This window comes from Panthera onca, chromosome C1, assembly GCF_046562875.1.
Source record: "Panthera onca isolate mPanOnc1 chromosome C1, mPanOnc1 haplotype 2, whole genome shotgun sequence".
NCBI lineage: Eukaryota > Metazoa > Chordata > Mammalia > Carnivora > Felidae > Panthera > Panthera onca.
The window spans coordinates 134200382-134217998 of NC_138346.1; the positions used below are offsets into that span (position 1 = coordinate 134200382).

Consider the following 17617-nt stretch of genomic DNA (forward strand, 5'->3'; position numbering starts at 1 on the left):
GTTTGAATCTAATGGTATCACATCAAGTGAAAGCCAGACACGTAAAATATAAAGTGTATGATTTCATTGATATATATTTCAAAAATGGACAAAACTAGATTATTTGGAATGCATAGATGGAGACTAAACTTAACAAAGCAAGGATATGAATGACTGTCACAGGAGTCAGAGCAGTGGTATTTTACAGGGAGTAAGAAAGATACTATGGGAAAGGGACAGTTGGGAATAATTTCTGAGATTCTAACAATGTTAATATTTTGACCTGGGAGATGTTTACACAGTGTTCACTTTGTAATAATGCATGTAAGTGAACATGTTTTATTTTATACTCTTCTATATATGTATTACATATCCTAAGTTAAAGAAAACAGTTTATATTATATCGACCACTATAACAATGTCTCTTCTTCTCTGCCATCTGCTTGGCAGCCACAAAGCAGCAACCATGTGTGAATTCATCTCCATCCATGTTGGCCAGGCTGGTGTCCAGATTGGCAATGCCTATTGGGAGCTTTATTGCCTGGAACACGGCATGAGTCTGATGGTCAGATGCCAAGTGACAATACTATTGGCAGAGAAGATGACCCTTTTAATACCTTCTTCAGTAAAACAGGTGTTGGCAAGCATGTGTTCAATGCAGTGTTTGTAGACCTGGAACCCACAGTCATTGATGAAGTTCGCACTGGCACCTATCATCAGCTTTTCCACCCTGAGCAGCTCATGACAGGCAAGTAAGATACAGCCAGCAACTATGCCCAAGGGCACTACACCATTGGCAAGGAGATCATTGACAATGTCTTGGAATGAATTTGGAAATGTCTGACCAGTGCACAATGTCTCCAGGACTTCTTGGTTTTCCATGGCCTTGGAGGGGGAATTGGTCCTGGGTTCACCTCCCTGGTAATGGAACATCTTTCTTGTCGATTGTGACAAGTCCTAGCTGGAGTTTTCCATTTAGTCAGCCCCCCAGGTTTCCACAGCTGTAGTTGAGTCTTACCACTCCATTCTCACTACTCACACCAGACTGGAGCACTCTGATTGCCTTCATTGGAGACAATGAGGCCATGTATGATATCTATGGTAGAAACCTCACTGAATGCCCAATCTACACTAACCTGAATAAGATAACATGTCAAATTGTGTCCTCCGTCACTGCTTCCCTCAGATTTGATGGAGCCCAAAATGTTTTCGGATAGAATTCCAGACCAACTTGGTACCCTATCCCCACATCCGCTTCCCTCTGGTCACATATGCTCCTGTCATCTCTGCTGAGAAAGCCTACCACAAACAGCTTTATGTAGTAGAGATCACCAAGGCATGCTTTGAGACAAACAACCAAATGGTGAAATATGACCCTTACCATGATAAATACATGGCTTTCTGCCTGTTGTACTGTGGTGATGTGGTTCCCAAAAATGTCAACGCTGCCAGTGCTACCATCAGGACCAGGCGTACCATCCAGTTTGTGGGCTAGTGCCCCATCGGCTTCACAGTTGGAGCCAGCATCCCACTGGCTAACTACCAGCATCCCACTGTGGTACCTGGTGGAGACCGGGTCAAAGTACAGCGAGCTGTGTGTATGCTGAGCACCACCACAGCCATTGCTGAGACCTGGGCTCGCCTGGACCACAGGTTTGATCTGATGCATGCCCAGTGAGCCTTTGTTCACTGGTATGTGGGTGAGGGCATGGGGAAAGGACAGTTTTCTGAGGCCCGTGAAGACAAGGCTGCCCTTGAGAAGGATTATGAAGAGGTTGGTGTGGATTCTGTTGAAGGAGAGGATCAAGAAGAAGAATAGGAATACTAAAGTTAAAAATGTCACAAAGGTGCTGCTTTTACAGGGAAGCCTATTCTGTTTTAAACGTTGAAACGTGCTGTGATCAGTTAGTTTGTAGGTAGCAGTATATACTCTCTTATACAATTACGGACCTAAGCTTTAAGACATGATGCTTTGTTACAGACATAAGCTGTCCATTTCTCTGATGGGTTTGAATAAATGTCTCAAATGAAAAAAAATGGGTTAAAAACAGAAAATACAAACTCAAAATGTCAATTGCCTTTGAGAACTGATTAAATGGAATTTAATGTATTTGTGCTGTTTTTGTTTTTCAAAAATTAGATTAAAAGTGTAAATGGCAAAAATTAGCATTTGTAGCTTCAGATGGAGAAAAATGAGCCTTGGTTTTATTTTCTACTTTTATGCTGTGTTTTTTTCTCTCTCCAAGAAACATCAACAATAAACAAACAAACCAAAACAGACCATGCAAACCAAGAGTGCACACTGACTCTAAATACCTGCTGTAGTTGTCCCTACTGCATAGTAGAAGGATGTCTTAAAGGTTGTTTGTACAAGTTTCTTAGGTTGTAGAGTCACATGAGACAAAGCAAGCAAGTTCTGTGAATCAACAGATGGAATGGCCTATCTTGGGTGGAATGCATAACAGGAAATGGTATGAATGGCAGTTCTGATTGGTAAAAGAAGAAAGATTTGGGAATATGTCTGTATAAATATATTATATAGGTAAAGATCGGGTTGTTTCATCAATATAAAAAAAGTTACAAGAAAAATCTATTGTATGTGAAATTTGTTAGCTAGGCTACTGGTAGGGATGATCTATATTTTAAGAGTGAATATAAGATGTAAATTTCATAAGTATTTATAACCCAATGAAACAATTACAATTGTCTGTGATTATCTAGACTATAGTTGTCTTAATCATATAGTTTTTTTTTTAATTTTTTTAATGTGTATTTATTTTTTTTTTATTTTTTTTAACGTTTATTTATTTTTGGGACAGAGAGAGACAGCGCATGAACGGGGGAGGAGCAGAGAGAGAGAGGAAGACACAGAATCCGAAGCAGGCTCCAGTCTCTGGGCCATCAGCCCAGAGCCTGACGCGGGGCTTGAACTCAGGGACCGTGAGATCATGACCTGTGCCGAAGTCAGACGCTCAACCGACTGAGCCACCCAGGCGCCCCAACGTTTATTTATTTTTGAGACAGAGAGAGACAGAGCATGAACAGGGGAGGGGCAGAGAGAGAGGGAGACACAGAATCTGAAACGGGCTCCAGGCTCTGAGCTGTCAGCACAGAGCCCGACACGGGGCTTGAATTCACAGACCGTGAGATCATGACCTGAGCCGAAGTCGGACGCTTAACTGACTGAGCCACCCAGGCGCCCCCTAATCATATAGTTTGACAGTGATAAGATGTGCTGAGTAATAATTGAAATATATTTTTGAAGCAATTTCAAATAATTGAAATTGAAATTGAAATAATTGGTTTTACTATACATTGTGGGATATCAAAATGGATATTTTAACAAATGTTTTTTAAAATAAAATTATTTGCTAAAAACACAAGAAAACTTGTTAACATTTTATATATGATAATATGCATTATTTTTAAGAACATGACCTTTTTCACTTGAATTATAATAAATCTACCCTAAGACATTTGATGGAGCCTTCCTGCAAAAGCGTTCATGCTAAGAGTAATGCCTTTCCATTCAACCCAATTGTTTCTGGCAATAGATTATTTAAGAAGAGGAATAGAAGAACATATAGACCAGTAAAAAGAAGTTGTTCAAGGCCTATGTCAACCTACAGGTAATTCTTTTTATCAAAGAGAAGCATGGCTTCATTCCTCTGCATCACCACCCATCCCCCCAACCTAGGTGCCTTGTAAAATATGCAGTCTGCAAAACTACATGAATTTGATGCAAGCAGACTGGTCCAAGAACGCAGAGGGGGGGTCCTGCAGGACCGGCCAAGAGGGTCCTTGGCTTCTCACAGGACAGAAATCAAATACAAGCCAGAGAAAGTGAAAGCAGAGTTTACTGAATAGTGTGGATGACCGAGAACAGCCGATAGAGTGTTTGGGAAGAAGGAGTCGCCCCATCGCTTGGGGTTAGCGATTATATTGGAAAGAGTTCTTCTAGTTACATGTTTCTCCAGAAATCCAGAGTAGGGTCTAATCAAAGGCAAGTGTCAGGTGAACAATAGGTGTTATTCAGTAAATCACTGAAGGTAGGGGGTATTGATGCCAGGTTTGTTCAAAGCTAATGTCCTGGAATGTGTTTGGGATCCAGCTCTTAGATATTATCAGGTATTTGGGGGCTTAAGACAAAACTCAGAGAATGATTAACTTTATTACTTCCCCCTTGGACTTGGAACATAGCTTCTTTAGTTTTGACTCAGATGTAAGGTAAAAACTAGAACACAAGTAAATAGGGCCTAGCAGGAAAAGAGCAGAAATGGAGCCTTTCTAAAACGGAGTCCTTTCAGCTTTCCTATTTCTCAGTCACCCCAAGGACAAGAGAATCCAGGCTCAATAACTATTTTAAGATGATTTTTTAAAAGTTTTTTTAAAGTTTATTAATTTTTGAGAAAGAGAGACAGAGTGTGAGCAGGGGAGGGGCAGAGAGAGAGAGAGAGAGAGAGAGAGAGAGAGAGAGAGACAAAGAATCTGAAACAGGCTCCAGGCTCTGAGCGGGCAGCGCAGAGCATGATATGGGGCTGGAACACACGAAGCACGAGATCATGACTCCACCCGAAGTCGGAGGAGGCTTAACCAACTGAGCCACTCAGGCACCCCAAAGATACTTTTTAAGCCACTACTAATTTGACAACTAAAAAAATATATGTATATATAATATTTTTAAATAAATATACATGAAATTGTTTATTTTTAAACATACCAACCGAAAACTTCAGTCTATTTAACTCCTGTGTTCTGATGAGAGATCTGTATTATTAAATGTTTTACTAAGTCTTTTTATGTTTTTACTATTTTCAACAATTTCTGTTTAGTCCAATAGCCCACCCTGTTTCACTTTCATCTTTCTTTTTTAAAGAGTCTAGTATCATTAACTATATTGTATTGTAATTTATTTTGCTAAGGTTTCCTTTGACTATCATGAATTCTGTCTGTGACTCAGGACAGGTTTTTTTAAAATGTTGAATATTTCATATGTAGATGAAATAATGTACGTAACACAGCCAGTGTGTCTTACATGAAAGCCATATTACTTCAATATCCTGCTATAGACCACTATTTCCTACTTTAAAAGCTAAAAAATAATAATAATAAAAGTTCACAGCACCATAAATAGCATGTAATGAATACTACATGCTACTTTCATGAATACTACATGAATACTTTCATGATGTGACTATGTGACTCTGGTCCCAATAAATACATTAATGTCCCAAGACTCACAGCTCATTAGAGAAATGTTACCAGCTTGTAAAAGAATATGCAAGCCATCAAGCTTGGAAGCCAACCTTGATTACTAGAAGAATTTTAATCAGAAATGGCTGAAATCCTAAATATTCCAAATCACTGGTATGAAAAAAAAAAATAATGTGAATTAGAAGCTTTGGAATAGAGGGGGCTTTTTCTTTTATTGATTCCTTAAAACAAACAAACAAACAAACACAAAGTAAGGTTTATTTTTTTTAAAGAGATACAAGCACATTTACTTTAAGCCTTTCCATCTATAATAGTTTGTCCTTGGCTTCTTGGAAAGAGGCTGAACACAGGAATGACTGGCTGATTAGGATGGATTCCAACAAAAAATAACAAATATTTGTTTTAGCAAATACAAAAACAGAGGCAAAACTGGGAAGTGGGTTGTAAAGTATCTATTTTTGAGGCCAGATTATTAAAACAAGTGAAATAATATGATCAAATTCCTTTTTTAGACTATAACAGGGAAAATTTCATCATGTCAGATCACTGGTTACTCTCTATGGTACTAATTTTCCAAATATTCTATAATGTAACATAAAGTACTTGAGTGTTACATTTTAAAGAATCTTATCGCTGAGTAAATAATCTCTGCTGCTCCTTAGAAAATGGTCTTTCAAACTTCTTGACTGAGAAACACAAGGAAAAAAAAACATTTTACATTGTGATACAGCATATATGTATGAGTGTGTATGTGTATGCATAAACAAAAGTTTACACACACACACACACACACACACACACACAAACAATTAACTTACTAGGTGAAATAAGCTTGTATATAATCTATCCTATGCTATTTGATCTATTCTATCATTTTCATTAATAATACCATTCTATCATATTTCATTAAGAACAGTCAAGAATCACTAAGATCTCACATCTCCCCAAATTCTACTGACTTTACTGCAAGTTTGGAAAACATTCCCTTTAAGTACCTAAATAATGACTGTTTAGTTTAATGGTTAAGAGAACAGGCCTTACCAGGCACCTGGGTGGCTCAGTCGTGTAAGCATCCAACCTTTGATTTTGGCTCAGGTCATGATCTCTCAGTTTGTGAGATAGAATTCTTCACCCTGCTTTGCACTGACAGAGCAGAGCCTGCTTGGGATTCTCTCTCTCCCTCTTTGTTCCTTCCCCACTCGCACTTACTCTCTCTCTCTCTCTCTCTCAATGAATAAATAAACTTAAAAAAAGGAGTGCATGCCTTACATAGCAAGGAACACTCATTAACACTACTGAATAAGTAAATGGACGGTGTTTAAAATTTCTCAGTTGCAATTATGGTCCAGCCCTACCTTTCGGAGACAACATCTCACCCAGTATCTTTGGTTGTGATTTTCACATTACTCAAACTCCTTAGGATTCATTTAAACCCACTCTCTTAGGTTACTTTTATAGGGAGTTGTTGCAGGTAAGTATTCATTTTACTACTAAAAAGAAAACAAAAAAACAAAAGAATACATGCCCTTGAAAGAGGACTCCATTTTTCCCCTTAACTGCTTCCATTTTGACCTCTATCTGTACTTTTAAGTGATTAAGTTCTTCTTTCCAGCTTATCTCTTAACTCAGGCAAAAGACCCAGCAGGCAAAGCATCCTGAGATGGGAACAGAAACTGCCCCTCAAGCAATAGTGATCCTCCTGATAACAGCCAAGACCTCACTTGACTGACCCCAAGACAATGATCAACCTGACTTTATTGCCCAGCTGCACACTGACCTTTGTCCCACATTTTCCTTACAAACCTGGAAGTATTTTCAGCACTTTGGAGACAGACTTTGGGACACTAGTCCTATGTCTTCCTGACGTTGGCCTCGCTGAAATAAATCCCTTTCTTGTTTCACCACCGCTTGTCTTTCTGCCCTTGGGTTTTGTCATTGGCAATTACCTTAATCTGGTCTGTTTGGAACCTCAGGTGCTCTTAGGCCCTGCACCCTGGCTACATCTTAAAGCCAACATAGTCAATTGTGTTTAGGTACCAGCTTTGCCGTGCAGTCTGAGATTGCTTTCTCATTTATAAATAAATCTATGCTACTAATAATTAACATCTATGTTTGTTATATAAATCACATGAAGAATGTGAAGCACTAAATTTCTGGAAAAGCCAATACATGTTAAGTGATGTTAATGCTGATGGCTATCTTGTAATACACGGTATTTCTTCTGCAAACAATTTTGCGTTCTATGGTCCCTCACCTTGTTTTATTGTATTTTTCTCTCTTTATTTCAGTCTTATATATTTAACCAATTTAAGCAACTGCCATGATCCCATTAATATGAATCACGTGCTCCAATTAAAATAATTTCTCTGCCAAATGTATGATCACAATTTTAACTTTATCAGGTCAGAAAAACTTTGTTAATAATGTTAATTAAAACAGTGATCTGGGTACAGAGACCTTGTAAAAATTACATATGTATGACTTTATTAGACATACACAATAATATGAGCAATCTTTGGTGGAAATATCAAAAGGTATCTATCATAGGATCAGTATGTTATAACCATTCGACAATCACTTCCCATGCTTCAAAAAACATTCTATGATCTGTCCACTTTTTGTACATTAAAAAATATGTGTTTAGTGAAAAATAAGAGAAAAAGAATATTTTACTAACACTCAATTACAAATTAGACATTGTGGTATAACATCTTAAAAATCCTGATACTACATTCTCATTTTAAAATCCCACATTTGGGAGATGGCAACCTTCTGCTTCTGACTATGATAGAGTTGCTCATTTCAGACCAACCATTCCATCAAGAACAACTAGAAAAGCTGAATAAAAATTAAAAATAAACATTCTTTAAAGGCAGTAGAGAGTGACCATGACATTTTTCTACCCTGAGTATGTTCTGAGTTAGGCAAAACAAAGACAAGTCCCTTCCCTGAATCATTCATGTGCCTATAAAAACAATTCTTTGGTAATAAGACCTGCTCCGCTCCCTGCAGATACAGGGAACTGTGTCCCAGTCTGGAAATGTAGGCTGGGATTCAAGACTACAGCAAACCAGGGAGGGTGGCAGAGCGATGACAGGTAAAAATGCTGTAATGCTTTCCAACAACTCTTTTATTATTTGTTTTAATTTTTAAATATTTATTTTTTGGAGACAGAGAGAGTGCAAACAGGCGAGGGGACACACACACACACACACACACACACACACACACAGAATCTCAAGCAGGCTCCGAGCTGTCAGCACAGAGCCCGACACGGGGCTGGAACCCACGAAGCACGGGATCGTGACCTGGGCTGAAGTTGGATGCTTAACTGACTGAGCCACCCAGGCACCCCTCCAATGACTTTTTTTTAAGTTTATTTATTTCTTTTGAGAGAGAGAGTGTGAGCAGGGGACGGGCAGAGAGAGAGGGAGAGAGAGAGAATTCCAAGCAGGTTCTGTGCTATCAGCACAGAACCTGACGCGGGGCTCGAGCAAGCCCAGGAGCAGTGACCAAGAGTCAGATGTTTAACTGACTGAGTCACCCAGGTGCCCCTCCAATCATTTTTAAGTTGTCTTGTTCTTGATCAATATTTGCAGGACCTTGATGCTTTAAAACGCTGCTTCTTTAAGTTGGAAAAATTTAAAACGTGCAGGAGGAAACAGAGCCCACCATCTCTTTACAGCCACCCCTGTCTAAAGATTTGCCTTGAAAGTATTTCTTTTGAAACGTAGGCATTCTTGAAAACTGCTTGAGAATCAGTGATATGAAGCCATTTTACAAAGAAGAGAAAGGAGGCTCAAAGATGTGAAGTAACACTTTCTCACACCACTGATAGGAGAAGGCAAACCTGGGACCTAAATCTAGGTATTTGGGTTTTTTTTTTTTTTTATGCCGTTCTTTCCACCATGCTTTTCTGTCACCTTCCCCCGCCCCACTTTAATCAAGGACTATGACACCAGTGAGTTTCCATTTAATTTTGAAAATAAGAATATGCATGAAATAACAGCACAAATGTAAGATTGGTGACCCAGTGTTAAGGGAATTCAGACAAGTAACAGATAAATAAAATATTAAGCAGGAATTAACAAGAATTAAGATGGAGTTTCAGAATAAAACTAGAATTTGGTTGGTAATATGTACCAATAACATGTTTGTACACCCATGTTCTACAACTTTTTATCTAGTATACCTTCTACTGCCAAAGTATTACTAATTTTGAAGTCTGTGTTTGCCCAAAAGGCTAAAATAATGAAACTGTAGTGGCATGCAATGCTCACAACTTGACTTTACATGAATTTTATACAATCGTCAAAAAGGTTCTATTTCTTCCTTCAGTTAGACATAGATTTCTAGTTCTCCATTGAGGCTTATGGAGGTTCCTGTGCCTATAATACTCCCCTGCACAAATACATGTTATCTATGAATTATCAAATTTCTCTCAAGGAACTTCAATTTAATGCATTTAAGTTTTCAATCCCACAGTTAATCTTAGCTTACTCTGAACTTCGGTTATACTATTAGTATTTGTGTCATTTATTATTGTGTGTAGTCTAAGGCTCTTGCCCTATTATTTTACCTAATTAAATTGAGCATATCAGAAATTTTATAAACATTACTTGCTGTCATCCTAGTTTGGATATTTTGATGCTGATTTTTCCCCCAGATAAGCCTCCAGAAATTCATGCAACAAACTGATAACCAAATTTGGTAAAAGTTGTAACTAAAACCACAATTTTACAGTGCAATTAAAAATTGACAATATATGGTTACTTATTGCTTTAAAAATTTGCTTATAGTAATAGTAATAAATGATACCATTGAAGGGGTTCAGGACAGGACCCCAGAGTGTGCCACTTTGGCATGTACATTATTTTGAGCTGAAGGCACTTGAGACCGTGTGCGCCCAGAGAAACTAACTACACAGAAGAATCTAAACTGGGGGTCACTCCCAGACTATGGTTTATTAGCAGAGATAAATTTTATCTGAGGGACCCATCTCTAAGGGGGGTAAACATCTAATAACCAAACATCTACTCTTCTTACTGCCCTGTGAAGGGCATTCCTTTCCCCTGAGGTCCCTTGTCCTTGGTTCAGAATCACATATATACTTCATTTTGCCTGACTGTCTGGAATTTCCTTGTCTATGTGGATTCCCACATGTATGCCTATTAAATTTGATTTTCTTCTGTTAATCTGTCTTGTGTCATTTTGATCTTCAGTCTAGATAGAAGGACCTAGAAGAAGACAGGAGCTCTTGCTCCCCAAGGAGACAAGGCACTTTTGCTCCCCAACAGCATAGATTAAAGTACATATCCAAGATGCATTTTCAGATATCCAGATGATCATATTTCTATAGATTTTTTTTTCCGAAAAGAAAAAGCAAACTTGTTTTTCTGCCCATATCTTTATATATAGGCATTGAATTGGTACATCATTTCATAAATCTCATTGGAGATAATAATTCAAAATTGTTCACCTTCATAGAATACAAATATAAAAGAGTTTAAAATTACTACAGGGAATTTTAAAGTGATTTCTACATTTATTTCAAAGGCAATGGATTTCCCTTTAATATGCTAAAGATTTTTTTTTACCGTGTCTTCTAACTTTTTTGCTTTATAATCATTTCTCATACCACCTAAGCTCTACACAAGTAACATACCATTATAAAGATTGTCTAAATACACATAAATGTGGAAGATATTGCCATTTCAATTCACTCTGAGATTGTAATAGCACATTTTTCTAGGGATTCCATTGTCTGTTCAAAACTAGAACTTCCTCAAAATAGCTTTGCAACTGCTATTCAATATTCATTCACTGGAAATGGTACAATGAGAACACCACATGATGAAATGTTGTGCAAAAGGAACCAAATGTTCTAAAACTCAGTTAGAAAAGTGAATTTTAAAGGATGTGCACTAGATAAATGAGGCATGCATTTCCAAAGATTTCTTTTCCATTGTATAGTAGTGTCTTATACCACTACTTTAACTAGCAAGGATACAAAATGCTAGTTTCTATGGACAGTGAAAAAAGCAGGTGTTCTCTATGAATACTGATCTTTACTGCTCTTCTTATGTTAATTACAAGAATAAAGTGCAGCTGCATTTACACTCCTGTTTTACATTAAATTTGCTGGGGAAGGATTTTTAACATGTAGATTATATAAACTGCTAGCACAGATATAGGATCTTTTATTACTTTGGAATTTGTTTATCCTTAGAAATAATAATGCCTTTCATTTTGCTTTGTTTTGTTTTTAAAATATAAAGGAGTTTATTGTCAATGAAACAGGGAAATTACTCAGCTACTTTTTAAAGAAGATACCACGCAAAATTCAATCGCATTTTAGAAAAATAATTGCATTGTGTCAGTTGGTTTAATGGATTGATTACTTAATCTTTATACTTCCTTTGAGAATGCTAACGAATCAAGACATTTGGTTTCAGGGGTCAAACTGTTGCCCATGTGTGACAAGCCTCTTTTATTCCAAAGAAAAGCTTTCATCTTACTATTCTACAAGTTTATCCAGTCAATTTCTCTAACAGGAATTCAAGGTTTCAAAGTTTTGTAACAAAACAGGAAATTTTATAACTGAAAGTTTCTCTAAAAATGATATGAATGTATGATGCATACTAAAGTTTTTTTAGAAATAAATAAAGTTTATTTTGAGAGAGACCACATGTGCATACAAATGTCAGTGGGGGAGGGGCAGAGAGAGAGGGAGAGAGAGAATCCCAAGCAGGTTCTGTGCATGGCTTGTTCTCATGACCCTAAAATCATGATCTGAGCCAAAATCAAGAGTCCAGTGCTTAGCTGACTTAGACACCCAGGTGCCCCTGTCTGATGCATTTTAAAAAGCAATTAACACAGGCAAGAATTTGATGGCTACCATAAATGCCAGATTCCTATCATTTAGGTATGATATTTTCAGATCACAGCTTCTGCTTTGATAATTAGTAATTTAATGATGAGAATGTGAGGAGACTAAAAATTTCCCAATATTCAAAGACATTAGAAACTCTCTTGGGGCCCCTGGGTGGCTCAGTCAGTTGAGCAGCCGACTTCGGCTCAGGTCATGATCTCACGGTCCGTGAGTTCAAGCCCCGTGTCGGGCTCTGTGCTGACAGCTCGGAGCCTGGAACCTGTTTCTGATTCTGTGTCTCCCTCTCTCTGACCCTCCCCCGTTCATGCTCTGTCTCTCTTTGTCTCAAAAATAAATAAACGTTAAGAAAAAAAAAATTAAAAAAAAAAAAAAGAAACTCTCAAAGTATATTGAAGCATCTTTTCAATTGATACGGGGAACTTGCATATTGGGACCCACAAAATGGAGAGTGCCCCAGTGGTAGGGTCTATATCACAAATCTAAACCTAATCCGATGGCACTTAATGGGAAACACCTCACTGTCCAGGAAGCCTAACAGAAACAATCACAATCCTCAGCTAGCTTACCTTCTTCTGTAAAACAGGACCTGCTAGTCTTACCAGGAAATGCTGACACCTTAGCTAATCATGTCCTGTGCTTCTAATGCTCTATACACCCCCATCTTGCCCCAAATCTCTCCAAAGAGTGTTCTAGTACTTGTGAGGCACTGTACTCCATGATCCATGGGTTGTTTTCCTCTCAGAAAGGACATGAGACTTATTACTAAGTTGTGTTATTTTTGTCATTTGACACAATATGCTTAAAACCCTTTTGCTATTAAAACTTATATTACTATGTAACCATGCCCACAGGGCAGGATGAACATACAGTTTTCAAAACAGTATTACAGAAACAAAACACATCATTTAAGATATCTGTAGGGGCTCAGGGCAGCCTGCCCCAAGATATGCCACAGTGGTATATTATTTTGATTTAAAGTCACACAAAAAGCAGCCAGTGCAAGAAGGGCATCTTGACCCTTCCTCCCCTGAACGCGGGAAATCAATCTCCCCTGTGAAGGGTGCTTCTCCCTCCGGGGCATCTGGAGACTGAGAGGAGCCATCCTTATCACCAGAGATGGGAACCTAGGGCCAAAGAAGCCTATATAAACAAACTTTGTTACTTTTACTAATTTACTACCCCAGCTCAAATTCGTTTAGAATTTCTTACAAATTGAAGCTCCTACCTTTTGAAAAAACGTAGACTGTTTATATCCAAGGTAAGGTTCTCATTCTGGTATCATACTATAAAGTCACTTTTTATTTTTTAGCTGCATACACTTTCAATATCAACCTCTACTTAGAGTCCTCTTTGTAGAGGCCTCTTTTAGGCAAACAGGCTTGCATAATGCAATGTAGAAAGGGCCCACAGTGACCCCCTGGCCGAATATAGACAGGTCCATCAGGTGACCCACCTCAACATATCCATAGGCCCTCACCGACAAATGGGCTGCTTACAACCACACACACTTACCAAAAAGGGTAAAATTCTGTATGTCGCCATACCTCCTCACTTCCCCCCTCTAAAAACAGCCCCCACTCACTGTCTTGCAGACAGCCTTTCCTTTGCTATCCTGCCTGCCTGCCCTTCCCTTGCAGTGTATGCAATATCCACTGCCCCCTGGCGGACAGTTACCTGCTTTGCTGTCCTACCTGCTGTTCCCTTGTGGTGCATTAATAAACTTCCATCACCTTTTCCTGCCTTGGGTGAATCCTTTCACCTTCTGGACCACTGGCTTCCGCCCTATCATTGTCCTGCATTTGGGGGCCCCCATCTGATTGAGAGGGACACCCACATTCTTTGTAACCTTCTTCTAATATTTTAAAAAAACTGAATTACTTTATCATTTTTTTTTTCATTTCTTCTAAAGATACTTAAAACTTTTTCAAAATCTCTGGATGTTGGTGAGTTGGAGACACATTTCTTTTATGTCATCAGAGAGCCTAGATTTCAGTTTGGGTCTATGTAATTTTCAGATAAGGAGAAAACCATGGCATTTATTCTCTAGAACACTAGTTCAATCTTGTTTGTAATTCCTTCATCTAAAGATGCTGTGTAATTTTTACGGTTCCCCTACTTTCTTCCCTCTCTACCCACAATGTGCAACGGCAAATTACCTGTTTGTTAGTAGCTCCTGATCTTCATAGTAATTCATTTCAATGCTATTATTAAGCCTTCTTCTCACATCACTCTCTCAGCTGCTAATGTCTGTTAACCTTGCTGCATGTTAAATAATTTGGTCTTTTTCCCAAGTACCTTGGGAGATAACCTCTACAGCCTTGGACATTTCTGAGTGATAGAACTCTTAGGCCATCACTGATCCACCACATCTGAGTTAATGCTAATGAGTTCACTCAGGATGGTGGCAGGCCAGAAAGACCAACCACAGGTAAGCCATTTGATATCAACCTAAATACGCCCAGGGAGAGAAGGAGGGCTGGAGATTGAGTTCAGTCACCTGACTAGTGATTCAAACAATCATATAAACATAATGAAGCCCCAATAAAAGCCCTGGACTCTGAAGTTTAGGTGAACTTCTTGGTTAGTAAACACAATCGCTGGGAGGGTGACTCATACTGATTTGATGGGGCAAGAGAGCAGAAATTCTGAATTCTGGACCTTCCCGGTGTCTCTTCATTTGTCTAGTTTTGATTTGTAGCCTTAAGAATACAACTACAGTTGTGAATATAGGAATGTTTCTGAGTTTTATGAGGTATGGTAGCAAATTCTTAAACCTGGATAGGTTGTGGGAACCAACTATCATAGCCAGTTTGTGTGGGTGATCTAGGGACTCTCAAACTTGTGGCTGGCATCTGAAGCGAGGATAATCTGCGGGGGACTCAATTTGTGTACTCTGCAGTAAATGTAGGTGATTAGTATCAGAATGCCATTGTAGTATTACAATCTGTGAGGTGTTATTATAATTATTAAATTTTATGGGAAGACATGTTACAATCCTTTCATTATGTATAAGCCTTATATTTTTTACTCACAGCTATTATTTGTGAGAGTGACACAGAAAAATATACTTAAGGTACATTCAATGCTTGGCATTTAATATACATTCAATGAGTGGGAAATGTTTTTATTTTTATAAGTGATTAGTAAAAATTAGGGCTTGCAAGACATCAGTCCCTACCTCCTTTGGAAGCATGGAAGATTGACAGTACTGACAACAACATGGCAGATTATTCTGCTCACCTATTTGCGAAAGGTTGAGCCGTTCTCAATTTAGAGCTTTGAATTCATTGGCGTTTTATACTCTGATCACCTGCATGCATTATAAAGTTAAATGAGTAATTACATAAGTATATAAAATGAGGTATTTCTTACTTGGGTAAAGCTAATGAAATTGAAATATATATTTCTCACTGAATCTCTGAGTGCAGGGAAAGAATAAGGAAAACAGAAAATCATCATCAGAACACATCGTAATTATTGCCTTGAACTAGGGTTACCGCTGGTTGCTAAAATTAGTGTGCAGAAGTTTGAGCAAAAGCAGAATGCTTGTCTCAAACATCTATGCCTCGAAGATTCCTCCCATGAGACATGGTGACTAGATGCAAAGTGATACTGGAATTTTGACCCTGGAATAAAGAAGGGTCACTGGCGGAAAAAATGGTGAAGTTCCAATAAATTTTGTTGTTTAATTAGCACTACTATACCCATGTTAATCTCCTGGTTATGATCGTTGTTCTATGACTATTTAAGATGTTAAAGAAGTTAACATGTTAAGAAGTTGGATGGGGGATATGCAAAAACTCAGTATTACGATTGCAACATTGTATAATTCTAAAACTATATCAACATTTGGAACATTTTTTAAAAGCATAACTTATTACTAGTTGCCTTGTGCCGGGGTAAGAACATTGACTCCAAAGGACACAGGGAACTTTTGGGGATGATAAAACATGAAGAAATGGATGATACTATTGGCCACGGTCCCTACATAGGGCTTCCTCCAACAGCCAATTATGTCACTCCCAGTTGTATCCTTACACAACAGGGATATGATTCGCTGGTAGTTCTGTGGAGTCTTTGGGCCTCACTGTAAAAAGAATTTTACAGAAATTCACTTTTACCCTTATATCCATCCACCCCCAATATAAACTGAAGGGGTATGATGCTTCAGGTATCGATGTATCAATGTCAACTCAGATCTTGTGTTCAAAATCCTTAAAATGCTTGAGTATTCTCCTTTCCCATACAAATTTTGCTTCATCAACTTTTTCTAGTTATTACTACAAGTGTGAAGGTCCTTTACATCTTTCTCATCCCAATAGAAGCAGTTATCCGCTAGTTTTTTAACAACTGGTCTGGTTAAACATTAGTCATAGAAAACATCTTTGCATACCAAAGATTCCTAACTGGTGAATTATCATAAGCATTCATTTATTTTCACAATTTAACTGTCTCTAAATTTGCTATGTCCTCCTTTTGCCCCTGAATTTTCTATGCATTTTCTGCTAATAAAACTTCCACATCTGGTCTATGCTCTTTCAAATTTTTATTCTCTGATAATACCTGCCCCAGTTTATATCAGTGCATTTTATATCAAGGTATAATTGAAGCTTACCTAGCTCATTTGGTAGTTGTATATTTCAAAAGGAGCCCACTTGTCTAAATTAATTTAAGCAGTCTCTTGTTTCTCCTTGCTGCCTTTTCAACGTCTCCTCTCTAATTCCTTACTTACTTTGCTAAGAAGATACACAAAATGGTCTCTACAGCTCATGGAATCATTGATTATCTTCACTATGTATGAGCTATGGAAGTTTAGGGAAATATTCTTATCTATTAAATGAAGATAAAAATAGATGTATTTAAATGATGTTATGATTTAAGTATACAGTATATGACAAGTGTTGACTGTATATCATATTTAATTGACTTTAGGACATATATTTTTCATATGTATGACTGCATAAATTAAAATTAATTTTACATGGTGCAATGTTTAAGGTTTCTGCTAGCCAACTCACATTTGTCATTTACTTTTATGGAAAAATACATTATTACCCTCTAGTAAACATATATTACATATATTAAACATTATAACATTATAACATATATTAAAGAATACATCAATATACGTTTGATTCAAGAAAACACAGAACAAAATAGAATTAGACCTATAAATTCAGAGAACTGATGGTTGCCAGAGGGGAAGAGGGTAGGAAAATGGACAAAATGGGTAAAGGGGAGAGGGAGACACAGACTTCCAGTTATGGAATGAATAAGTCATAGAAATAAAAGGTACAACATACGGGATATATTCAATGATATTGTAATAGGGTTGTGTGGTGACAGAAGGTAGCTACACTTGTGGTGAACAAAGATAACATACAGAGAAGTTAATCATTATGTTGTATACCTGAAGCTAATATAATACCGTGTCAAATACACTCAAATAAAAATGAATAATAAAGTACGAGATGCTTGTGACACTTAAGACTTTTTTTATGTCTCCAAAGACACAAAAGGTAAATTTGAATG

General features: G+C 37.7%; 1 pseudogene; it reads left to right on the forward strand.

Annotated features, from left to right (window-relative positions):
* The first annotated feature begins 445 nt into the window (after nt 1-445).
* On the forward strand, nt 446-1798 carry LOC132676001 (tubulin alpha-1A chain pseudogene; annotated as a pseudogene).
* The last annotated feature ends 15819 nt before the right edge of the window (nt 1799-17617 follow it).